Genomic DNA, 12684 nt, shown 5'->3' with positions numbered 1-12684 from the left:
ATTTTTTCAGAGGTAGATGCAGAAAGAAATTATATTCAGTTTGCAACCTGATGGAGGTCAGTATAGATGGACAAATAGAACAAGTCCCACACACAGCTAGAAGCCCAAATATTTTTTCAGAGCTAGATGCAGAAAACAATTATATTCAATTTGCAACGTGATGTAGGTCAGTATAGATGGACTATTAGAATAAGTCCCACACACTGCTAGAAGGCCAAATATTTTTTCAGAGCTAGATGCAGAAAAATATTATATTCAATTTGCAACCTGATGGAGGTCAGTATAGATGTACTAATAGAACAAGTCCCACACACTGCTAGAAGGCCAAATATTTTTTCAGAGCTAGATGCAGAAAAAAAGTATATTCAATTTGCATCCTGATGGAGGTCAGTATAGATGGACTAATAGAACAAGTTCCACACACTGCTAGAAGGCCAAATATTTTTTCAGAGCTAGATGCAGAAAAAAATTATATTCAATTTGCAACCTGATGGAGGTCAGTATAGATGGACTAATAGAACAAGTCCCACACACTGCTAGAAGGCCAAATATTTTTTTCAGAGCTAGATGCAGAAAAAAATTATATTCAATTTGCAACCTGATGGAGGTCAGTATAGATGGACTAATAGAACAAGTCCCACACACTGCTAGAAGTCCAAATATTTTTTCAGAGCTAGATGCAGAAAAATATTATATTCAATTTGCAACGTGATGGAGGTCAGTATAGATGGATCAATAGAACAAGTCCCACACACTGCTAGAAGACCAAATATTTTTTCAGAGGTAGATGCAGAAAAAAATTATATTCAATTTGCAACCTGATGGAGGTCAGTATAGATGGACTAATAGAACAAGTCCCACACACAGCTAGAAGCCCAAATATTTTTTCAGAGGTAGATGCAGAAAAAAATTATATTCAATTTGCAACGTGATGGAGGTCAGTATAGATGGACTAACAGAACAAGTCCCACACACTGCTAGAAGGCCAAATATTTTTTCAGAGCTAGATGCAGAAAAAAATTATATTCAATTTGCAACCTGATGGAGGTCAGTATAGATGGACTAATAGAACAAGTCCCACACACAGTTAGAAGCCCAAATATTTTTTTAGAGGTAGATGCAGAAAAAAATTATATTCAGTTTGCAACCTGATGGAGGTCAGTATAGAAGGACTAATAGAACAAGTCCCACATACAACTAGAAGCCCAAATATTTTTTCAGAGCTAGATGCAGAAAAAAATTATATTCAATTTGCAACGTGATGGAGGTCAGTATAGATGGAGTAATATATCAAGTCCAACACACTGCTAAAAGGCCAAATATTTTTTCAGAGCTAGATGCAGAAAAAAATTATATTCAATTTGCAACCTGATGGAGGTCAGTATAGATGGACTAATAGAACAAGTCCCACACACTGCTAGAAGCCCAAATATTTTTTCAGAGCTAGATGCAGAAAAATATTATATTCAATTTGCAACCTGATGAAGGTCAGTATAGATGGACTAATAGAACAAGTCCCACACACAGTTAGAAGCCCAAATATTTTTTCAGAGGTAGATGCAGGAAAAAATTATATTCAATTTGCAACCTGATGGAGGTCAGTATAGATGGACTAATAGAACAAGTCCCACACACAGTTAGAAGCCCAAATATCTTTTTAGAGGTAGATGCAGAAAAAAATTATATTCAATTTGCAACCTGATGGAGGTCAGTATAGATGGACTAATATATCAAGTCCAACACACTGCTAAAAGGCCAAATATTTTTTCAGAGCTAGATGCAGAAAAAAATTATATTCAATTTGCAACCTGATGGAGGTCAGTATAGATGGACTAATAGAACAAGTCCCACATACTGCTAGAAGCCCAAATATTTTTTCAGAGCTAGATGCAGAAAAAAATTATATTCAATTTGCGACATAATGGAGGTCAGTATAGATGGACTAATAGAACAAGTCCCACACACTGCTAGAAGCCCAAATATTTTTTCAGAGCTAGATGCAGAAAAATATTATATTCAATTTGCAACCTGATGGAGGTCAGTATAGATGGACTAATAGAACAAGTCCCACACACAGTTAGAAGCCCAAATATTTTTTCAGAGGTAGATGCAGGAAAAAATTATATTCAATTTGCAACCTGATGGAGGTCAGTATAGATGGACTAATAGAACAAGTCCCACACACAACTAGAAGCCCAAATATTTTTTCAGAGCTAGATGCAGAAAAAAATTATATTCAATTTGCAACATGATGGAGGTCAGTATAGATGGACTAATATATCAAGTCCAACACACTGCTAAAAGGCCAAATATTTTTTCAGAGGTAGATGCAGAAAAAAATTATATTCAATTTGCAACCTGATGGAGGTCAGTATAGATGGACTAATAGAACAAGTCCCACACACTGCTAGAAGCCCAAATATTTTTTCAGAGCTAGATGCAGAAAAATATTATATTCAATTTGCAACCTGATGGAGGTCAGTATAGATGGACTAATAGAACAAGTCCCACACACTGCTAGAAGCCCAAATATTTTTTTCACAGCTAGATTCAGAAAAATATTATATTCAATTTGCAACCTGATGGAGGTCAGTATAGATGGATCAATAGAACAAGTCCCACACACTGCTAGAAGACCAAATATTTTTTCAGAGGTAGATGCAGAAAAAAATTATATTCAATTTGCAACCTGATGGAGGTCAGTATAGATGGACTAATAGATCAAGTCCCACACACTGCTAGAAGCCCAAATATTTTTTCAGAGGTAGATGCAGAAAAAAATTCTATTCAATTTGCAACCTGATGGAGGTCAGTATAGATGGACTAATAGAATAAGTCCCACACACTGCTAGAAGGCCAAATATTTTTTCAGAGCTAGATGCAGAAAAATATTATATTCAATTTGCAACCTGATGGAGGTCAGTATAGATGGACTAATAGAACAAGTCCCACACACAGCTAGAAGCCCAAATATTTTTTCAGAGGTAGATGCAGAAAAAAATTATATTCAGTTTGCAACCTGATGGAGGTCAGTATAGATGGACAAATAGAACAAGTCCCACACACAGCTAGAAGCCCAAATATTTTTTCAGAGCTAGATGCAGAAAACAATTATATTCAATTTGCAACGTGATGTAGGTCAGTATAGATGGACTAATAGAATAAGTCCCACACACTGCTAGAAGGCCAAATATTTTTTCAGAGCTAGATGCAGAAAAATATTATATTCAATTTGCAACCTGATGGAGGTCAGTATAGATGTACTAATAGAACAAGTCCCACACACTGCTAGAAGGCCAAATATTTTTTCAGAGCTAGATGCAGAAAAAAAGTATATTCAATTTGCATCCTGATGGAGGTCAGTATAGATGGACTAATAGAACAAGTCCCACACACTGCTAGAAGGCCAAATATTTTTTCAGAGCTAGATGCAGAAAAAAATTATATTCAATTTGCAACCTGATGGAGGTCAGTATAGATGGACTAATAGAACAAGTCCCACACACTGCTAGAAGTCCAAATATTTTTTCAGAGCTAGATGCAGAAAAATATTATATTCAATTTGCAACCTGATGGAGGTCAGTATAGATGGATCAATAGAACAAGTCCCACACACTGCTAGAAGACCAAATATTTTTTCAGAGGTAGATGCAGAAAAAAATTATATTCAGTTTGCAACCTGATGGAGGTCAGTATAGATGGACAAATAGAACAAGTCCCACACACAGCTAGAAGCCCAAATATTTTTTCAGAGCTAGATGCAGAAAACAATTATATTCAATTTGCAACGTGATGTAGGTCAGTATAGATGGACTAATAGAATAAGTCCCACACACTGCTAGAAGGCCAAATATTTTTTCAGAGCTAGATGCAGAAAAATATTATATTCAATTTGCAACCTGATGGAGGTCAGTATAGATGTACTAATAGAACAAGTCCCACACACTGCTAGAAGGCCAAATATTTTTTCAGAGCTAGATGCAGAAAAAAAGTATATTCAATTTGCATCCTGATGGAGGTCAGTATAGATGGACTAATAGAACAAGTCCCACACACTGCTAGAAGGCCAAATATTTTTTCAGAGCTAGATGCAGAAAAAAAATATATTCAATTTGCAACCTGATGGAGGTCAGTATAGATGGACTAATAGAACAAGTCCCACACACTGCTAGAAGCCCAAATATTTTTTCAGAGGCAGATGCAGAAAAAAATTATATTCAATTTGCAACCTGATGGAGGTCAGTATAGATGGACTAATAGAACAAGTCCCACACACTGCTAGAAGCCCAAATATTTTTTCAGAGCTAGATGCAGAAAAATATTATATTCAATTTGCAACCTGATGGAGGTCAGTATAGATGGACTAATAGAACAAGTCCCACACACAGTTAGAAGCCCAAATATTTTTTCAGAGGTAGATGCAGGAAAAAATTATATTCAATTTGCAACCTGATGGAGGTCAGTATAGATGGACTAATAGAACAAGTCCCACACAGAGTTAGAAGCCCAAATATCTTTTTAGAGGTAGATGCAGAAAAAAATTATATTCAATTTGCAACATGATGGAGGTCAGTATAGATGGACTAATATATCAAGTCCAACACACTGCTAAAAGGCCAAATATTTTTTCAGAGCTAGATGCAGAAAAAAATTATATTCAATTTGCAACCTGATGGAGGTCAGTATAGATGGACTAATAGAACAAGTCCCACACACTGCTAGAAGCCCAAATATTTTTTCAGAGCTAGATGCAGAAAAATATTATATTCAATTTGCAACCTGATGGAGGTCAGTATAGATGGACTAATAGAACGAGTCCCACACACTGCTAGAAGTCCAAATATTTTTTCAGAGCTAGATGCAGAAAAATATTATATTTAATTTGCAACGTGATGGAGGTCAGTATAGATGGATCAATAGAACAAGTCCCACACACTGCTAGAAGACCAAATATTTTTTCAGAGGTAGATGCAGAAAAAAATTATATTCAATTTGCAACCTGATGGAGGTCAGTATAGATGGACTAATAGATCAAGTCCCACACACTGCTAGAAGCCCAAATATTTTTTCAGAGGTAGATGCAGAAAAAAATTCTATTCAATTTGCAACCTGATGGAGGTCAGTATAGACGGACTAATAGAATAAGTCCCACACACTGCTAGAAGGCCAAATATTTTTTCAGAGCTAGATGCAGAAAAATATTATATTCAATTTGCAACCTGATGGAGGTCAGTATAGATGGACTAATAGAACAAGTCCCACACACAGCTAGAAGCCCAAATATTTTTTCAGAGGTAGATGCAGAAAAAAATAATATTCAGTTTGCAACCTGATGGAGGTTAGTATAGATGGACAAATAGAACAAGTCCCACACACAGCTAGAAGCCCAAATATTTTTTCAGAGCTAGATGCAGAAAACAATTATATTCAATTTGCAACGTGATGTAGGTCAGTATAGATGGACTAATAGAATAAGTCCCACACACTGCTAGAAGGCCAAATATTTTTTCAGAGCTAGATGCAGAAAAATATTATATTCAATTTGCAACCTGATGGAGGTCAGTATAGATGGACTAATAGATCAAGTCCCACACACTGCTAGAAGCCCAAATATTTTTTCAGAGGTAGATGCAGAAAAAAATTCTATTCAATTTGCAACCTGATGGAGGTCAGTATAGATGGACTAATAGAACAAATCCCACACACAGTTAGAAGCCCAAATATTTTTTTAGAGGTAGATGCAGAAAAAAATTATATTCAGTTTGCAACCTGATGGAGGTCAGTATAGAAGGACTAATAGAACAAGTCCCACACACAACTAGAAGCCCAAATATTTTTTCAGAGCTAGATGCAGAAAAAAATTATATTCAATTTGCAACGTGATGGAGGTCAGTATAGATGGAGTAATATATCAAGTCCAACACACTGCTAAAAGGCCAAATATTTTTTCAGAGCTAGATGCAGAAAAATATTATATTCAATTTGCAACCTGATGAAGGTCAGTATAGATGGACAAATAGAACAAGTCCCACACACAGTTAGAAGCCCAAATATTTTTTCAGAGGTAGATGCAGGAAAAAATTATATTCAATTTGCAACCTGATGGAGGTCAGTATAGATGGACTAATAGAACAAGTCCCACACACAGTTAGAAGCCCAAATATCTTTTTAGAGGTAGATGCAGAAAAAAATTATATTCAATTTGCAACCTGATGGAGGTCAGTATAGATGGACTAATATATCAAGTCCAACACACTGCTAAAAGGCCAAATATTTTTTCAGAGCTAGATGCAGAAAAAAATTATATTCAATTTGCAACCTGATGGAGGTCAGTATAGATGGACTATTAGAACAAGTCCCACACACTGCTAGAAGCCCAAATATTTTTTCAGAGCTAGATGCAGAAAAAAATTATATTCAATTTGCGACATAATGGAGGTCAGTATAGATGGACTAATAGAACAAGTCCCACACACTGCTAGAAGCCCAAATATTTTTTCAGAGCTAGATGCAGAAAAATATTATATTCAATTTGCAACCTGATGGAGGTCAGTATAGATGGACTAATAGAACAAGTCCCACACACAGTTAGAAGCCCAAATATTTTTTCAGAGGTAGATGCAGGAAAAAATTATATTCAATTTGCAACCTGATGGAGGTCAGTATAGATGGACTAATAGAACAAGTCCCACACACAACTAGAAGCCCAAATATTTTTTCAGGGCTAGATGCAGAAAAAAATTATATTCAATTTGCAACATGATGGAGGTCAGTATAGATGGACTAATATATCAAGTCCAACACACTGCTAAAAGGCCAAATATTTTTTCAGAGCTAGATGCAGAAAAAAATTATATTCAATTTGCAACCTGATGGAGGTCAGTATAGATGGACTAATAGAACAAGTCCCACACACTGCTAGAAGCCCAAATATTTTTTCAGAGCTAGATGCAGAAAAATATTATATTCAATTTGCAACCTGATGGAGGTCAGTATAGATGGACTAATAGAACAAGTCCCACACACTGCTAGAAGCCCAAATATTTTTTTCACAGGTAGATTCAGAAAAATATTATATTCAATTTGCAACCTGATGGAGGTCAGTATAGATGGATCAATAGAACAAGTCCCACACACTGCTAGAAGACCAAATATTTTTTCAGAGGTAGATGCAGAAAAAAATTATATTCAATTTGCAACCTGATGGAGGTCAGTATAGATGGACTAATAGATCAAGTCCCACACACCGCTAGAAGCCCAAATATTTTTTCAGAGGTAGATGCAGAAAAAAATTCTATTCAATTTGCAACCTGATGGAGGTCAGTATAGACGGACTAATAGAATAAGTCCCAAACACTGCTAGAAGGCCAAATATTTTTTCAGAGCTAGATGCAGAAAAATATTATATTCAATTTGCAACCTGATGGAGTTCAGTATAGATGGACTAATAGAACAAGTCCCACACACAGCTAGAAGCCCAAATATTTTTTCAGAGGTAGATGCAGAAAGAAATTATATTCAGTTTGCAACCTGATGGAGGTCAGTATAGATGGACAAATAGAACAAGTCCCACACACAGCTAGAAGCCCAAATATTTTTTCAGAGCTAGATGCAGAAAACAATTATATTCAATTTGCAACGTGATGTAGGTCAGTATAGATGGACTATTAGAATAAGTCCCACACACTGCTAGAAGGCCAAATATTTTTTCAGAGCTAGATGCAGAAAAATATTATATTCAATTTGCAACCTGACGGAGGTCAGTATAGATGTACTAATAGAACAAGTCCCACACACTGCTAGAAGGCCAAATATTTTTTCAGAGCTAGATGCAGAAAAAAAGTATATTCAATTTGCATCCTGATGGAGGTCAGTATAGATGGACTAATAGAACAAGTTCCACACACTGCTAGAAGGCCAAATATTTTTTCAGAGCTAGATGCAGAAAAAAATTATATTCAATTTGCAACCTGATGGAGGTCAGTATAGATGGACTAATAGAACAAGTCCCACACACTGCTAGAAGGCCAAATATTTTTTTCAGAGCTAGATGCAGAAAAAAATTATATTCAATTTGCAACCTGATGGAGGTCAGTATAGATGGACTAATAGAACAAGTCCCACACACTGCTAGAAGTCCAAATATTTTTTCAGAGCTAGATGCAGAAAAATATTATATTCAATTTGCAACGTGATGGAGGTCAGTATAGATGGATCAATAGAACAAGTCCCACACACTGCTAGAAGACCAAATATTTTTTCAGAGGTAGATGCAGAAAAAAATTATATTCAATTTGCAACCTGATGGAGGTCAGTATAGATGGACTAATAGAACAAGTCCCACACACAGCTAGAAGCCCAAATATTTTTTCAGAGGTAGATGCAGAAAAAAATTATATTCAATTTGCAACGTGATGGAGGTCAGTATAGATGGACTAACAGAACAAGTCCCACACACTGCTAGAAGGCCAAATATTTTTTCAGAGCTAGATGCAGAAAAATATTATATTCAATTTGCAACCTGATGGAGGTCAGTATAGATGGACTAATAGAACAAGTCCCACACACTGTTAGAAGCCCAAATATTTTTTCAGAGGTAGATGCAGGAAAAAATTATATTCAATTTGCAACCTGATGGAGGTCAGTATAGATGGACTAATAGAACAAGTCCCACACACAGTTAGAAGCCCAAATATTTTTTTAGAGGTAGATGCAGAAAAAAATTATATTCAGTTTGCAACCTGATGGAGGTCAGTATAGAAGGACTAATAGAACAAGTCCCACATACAACTAGAAGCCCAAATATTTTTTCAGAGCTAGATGCAGAAAAAAATTATATTCAATTTGCAACGTGATGGAGGTCAGTATAGATGGAGTAATATATCAAGTCCAACACACTGCTAAAAGGCCAAATATTTTTTCAGAGCTAGATGCAGAAAAAAATTATATTCAATTTGCAACCTGATGGAGGTCAGTATAGATGGACTAATAGAACAAGTCCCACACACTGCTAGAAGCCCAAATATTTTTTCAGAGCTAGATGCAGAAAAATATTATATTCAATTTGCAACCTGATGAAGGTCAGTATAGATGGACTAATAGAACAAGTCCCACACACAGTTAGAAGCCCAAATATTTTTTCAGAGGTAGATGCAGGAAAAAATTATATTCAATTTGCAACCTGATGGAGGTCAGTATAGATGGACTAATAGAACAAGTCCCACACACAGTTAGAAGCCCAAATATCTTTTTAGAGGTAGATGCAGAAAAAAATTATATTCAATTTGCAACCTGATGGAGGTCAGTATAGATGGACTAATATATCAAGTCCAACACACTGCTAAAAGGCCAAATATTTTTTCAGAGCTAGATGCAGAAAAAAATTATATTCAATTTGCAACCTGATGGAGGTCAGTATAGATGGACTAATAGAACAAGTCCCACATACTGCTAGAAGCCCAAATATTTTTTCAGAGCTAGATGCAGAAAAAAATTATATTCAATTTGCGACATAATGGAGGTCAGTATAGATGGACTAATAGAACAAGTCCCACACACTGCTAGAAGCCCAAATATTTTTTCAGAGCTAGATGCAGAAAAATATTATATTCAATTTGCAACCTGATGGAGGTCAGTATAGATGGACTAATAGAACAAGTCCCACACACAGTTAGAAGCCCAAATATTTTTTCAGAGGTAGATGCAGGAAAAAATTATATTCAATTTGCAACCTGATGGAGGTCAGTATAGATGGACTAATAGAACAAGTCCCACACACAACTAGAAGCCCAAATATTTTTTCAGAGCTAGATGCAGAAAAAAATTATATTCAATTTGCAACATGATGGAGGTCAGTATAGATGGACTAATATATCAAGTCCAACACACTGCTAAAAGGCCAAATATTTTTTCAGAGGTAGATGCAGAAAAAAATTATATTCAATTTGCAACCTGATGGAGGTCAGTATAGATGGACTAATAGAACAAGTCCCACACACTGCTAGAAGCCCAAATATTTTTTCAGAGCTAGATGCAGAAAAATATTATATTCAATTTGCAACCTGATGGAGGTCAGTATAGATGGACTAATAGAACAAGTCCCACACACTGCTAGAAGCCCAAATATTTTTTTCACAGCTAGATTCAGAAAAATATTATATTCAATTTGCAACCTGATGGAGGTCAGTATAGATGGATCAATAGAACAAGTCCCACACACTGCTAGAAGACCAAATATTTTTTCAGAGGTAGATGCAGAAAAAAATTATATTCAATTTGCAACCTGATGGAGGTCAGTATAGATGGACTAATAGATCAAGTCCCACACACTGCTAGAAGCCCAAATATTTTTTCAGAGGTAGATGCAGAAAAAAATTCTATTCAATTTGCAACCTGATGGAGGTCAGTATAGACGGACTAATAGAATAAGTCCCACACACTGCTAGAAGGCCAAATATTTTTTCAGAGCTAGATGCAGAAAAATATTATATTCAATTTGCAACCTGATGGAGGTCAGTATAGATGGACTAATAGAACAAGTCCCACACACAGCTAGAAGCCCAAATATTTTTTCAGAGGTAGATGCAGAAAAAAATTATATTCAGTTTGCAACCTGATGGAGGTCAGTATAGATGGACAAATAGAACAAGTCCCACACACAGCTAGAAGCCCAAATATTTTTTCAGAGCTAGATGCAGAAAACAATTATATTCAATTTGCAACGTGATGTAGGTCAGTATAGATGGACTAATAGAATAAGTCCCACACACTGCTAGAAGGCCAAATATTTTTTCAGAGCTAGATGCAGAAAAATATTATATTCAATTTGCAACCTGATGGAGGTCAGTATAGATGTACTAATAGAACAAGTCCCACACACTGCTAGAAGGCCAAATATTTTTTCAGAGCTAGATGCAGAAAAAAAGTATATTCAATTTGCATCCTGATGGAGGTCAGTATAGATGGACTAATAGAACAAGTCCCACACACTGCTAGAAGGCCAAATATTTTTTCAGAGCTAGATGCAGAAAAAAATTATATTCAATTTGCAACCTGATGGAGGTCAGTATAGATGGACTAATAGAACAAGTCCCACACACTGCTAGAAGTCCAAATATTTTTTCAGAGCTAGATGCAGAAAAATATTATATTCAATTTGCAACCTGATGGAGGTCAGTATAGATGGATCAATAGAACAAGTCCCACACACTGCTAGAAGACCAAATATTTTTTCAGAGGTAGATGCAGAAAAAAATTATATTCAGTTTGCAACCTGATGGAGGTCAGTATAGATGGACAAATAGAACAAGTCCCACACACAGCTAGAAGCCCAAATATTTTTTCAGAGCTAGATGCAGAAAACAATTATATTCAATTTGCAACGTGATGTAGGTCAGTATAGATGGACTAATAGAATAAGGCCCACACACTGCTAGAAGGCCAAATATTTTTTCAGAGCTAGATGCAGAAAAATATTATATTCAATTTGCAACCTGATGGAGGTCAGTATAGATGTACTAATAGAACAAGTCCCACACACTGCTAGAAGGCCAAATATTTTTTCAGAGCTAGATGCAGAAAAAAAGTATATTCAATTTGCATCCTGATGGAGGTCAGTATAGATGGACTAATAGAACAAGTCCCACACACTGCTAGAAGGCCAAATATTTTTTCAGAGCTAGATGCAGAAAAAAAATATATTCAATTTGCAACCTGATGGAGGTCAGTATAGATGGACTAATAGAACAAGTCCCACACACTGCTAGAAGCCCAAATATTTTTTCAGAGGCAGATGCAGAAAAAAATTATATTCAATTTGCAACCTGATGGAGGTCAGTATAGATGGACTAATAGAACAAGTCCCACACACTGCTAGAAGCCCAAATATTTTTTCAGAGCTAGATGCAGAAAAATATTATATTCAATTTGCAACCTGATGGAGGTCAGTATAGATGGACTAATAGAACAAGTCCCACACACAGTTAGAAGCCCAAATATTTTTTCAGAGGTAGATGCAGGAAAAAATTATATTCAATTTGCAACCTGATGGAGGTCAGTATAGATGGACTAATAGAACAAGTCCCACACAGAGTTAGAAGCCCAAATATCTTTTTAGAGGTAGATGCAGAAAAAAATTATATTCAATTTGCAACATGATGGAGGTCAGTATAGATGGACTAATATATCAAGTCCAACACACTGCTAAAAGGCCAAATATTTTTTCAGAGCTAGATGCAGAAAAAAATTATATTCAATTTGCAACCTGATGGAGGTCAGTATAGATGGACTAATAGAACAAGTCCCACACACTGCTAGAAGCCCAAATATTTTTTCAGAGCTAGATGCAGAAAAATATTATATTCAATTTGCAACCTGATGGAGGTCAGTATAGATGGACTAATAGAACGAGTCCCACACACTGCTAGAAGTCCAAATATTTTTTCAAGGCTAGATGCAGAAAAATATTATATTTAATTTGCAACGTGATGGAGGTCAGTATAGATGGATCAATAGAACAAGTCCCACACACTGCTAGAAGACCAAATATTTTTTCAGAGGTAGATGCAGAAAAAAATTATATTCAATTTGCAACCTGATGGAGGTCAGTATAGATGGACTAATAGATCAAGTCCCACACACTGCTAGAAGCCCAAATATTTTTTCAGAGGTAGATGCAGAAAAAAA

This window comes from Phyllobates terribilis, unplaced genomic scaffold (genome assembly GCF_046119375.1).
Source record: "Phyllobates terribilis strain yellow unplaced genomic scaffold, ASM4611937v1 Scaffold_2__4_contigs__length_985480577, whole genome shotgun sequence".
In the NCBI taxonomy this organism is placed as follows: domain Eukaryota; kingdom Metazoa; phylum Chordata; class Amphibia; order Anura; family Dendrobatidae; genus Phyllobates; species Phyllobates terribilis.
The sequence above is the reverse complement of the archived record's forward strand: the minus strand, read 5'-3'. Positions refer to the sequence as shown.